Below are 1,114 nucleotides of genomic sequence, written 5' to 3'. Positions count from 1 at the left end.
AAATCTATGACTTTCAACTTTCAAGAAATTGTTGATTGGAAGAGAAGGCATGGAGCTTATAAAAGCACACGTCAATCAACCTCAACAACAGATGTGGAAGGTTGTCTTGAGGGGTTTTTTTTCTTTTTCTAAATAAGGCATATACAAGCTAAAAACCACACCTAAAAGGCTAAAAGGAGAGACGACCTCGGTTGTACTAACTTTTTTATTTTTTTATTTTTTATTTTTAAATAAACAAATAGGAGAAGGGTTATAATGAATTTTAAAAAAAAAATGATGGGCATTCCAACAACAAACTCAAATGAAATAGACAAAGCTGAATCTCAAAACAGAAAATAAGAATTTGGTTCATAAATGATCCCAAAAAGGTTATAAACGATCGGATCCTCCAGATCTTGGGCAAAAGTTAAGAAAATTACCGCATAAAACAGTATAAGCACCAAAATAGAATGCGCGGGTAAGGGTATGATTATCGTGAGACCCTTTAACTCTACCTGAATCGAAATCCCTAATGCAAGGGATACGAATAGGAACATAACCTTCGAGATACCCTTCCACCCTACTCAAACCCTACTTGGCAACAACAACAACCCTAAGGAGATGGAGGGGGAAGGGGGATGGCCCTGTCAGGAACTAAAAACTTTTTAATCAACCTTAAACTCTATTGACATGCAATACCATAATGCTTACACAACCCCAACAGTACAAAAAACTTAAACACATGCATATATCATCCAATCCATCCTCATGCATCACTAAAAAAAAAACGTATAAAAGTGATAACTTTCATCATTCGTTACCCATTATTTAAACATCATGAACAAGAGTTTGGAAATATTGTTTTAAGGTTATCTTGCTACCGTATTACCACAAAACAAAAACCCATTTTTTATGCTCATGTCTTTACATGTAAAAATCAATTTCTTCAAGGTAAATTATCATGTTACCCCTTTAATATTTAAATGAAGAGTTAAACATAAGTAAATACAAATTTAAATAGTAAAAGCTGGCTAAAAATGAAGGATTAAAAGCATAGGTTAGGTTCGTTACCTCAAAGTAAGGTTTCTTTAAACCTTAGGGATGAAAAACTCTCTCTCTCCTCATTTTTCTCTCT

This window comes from Corylus avellana, chromosome ca7 (assembly GCF_901000735.1).
Source record: "Corylus avellana chromosome ca7, CavTom2PMs-1.0".
Classification (NCBI taxonomy): Eukaryota; Viridiplantae; Streptophyta; class Magnoliopsida; order Fagales; family Betulaceae; genus Corylus; species Corylus avellana.
Note: the sequence above shows the minus strand (reverse complement) of the source record.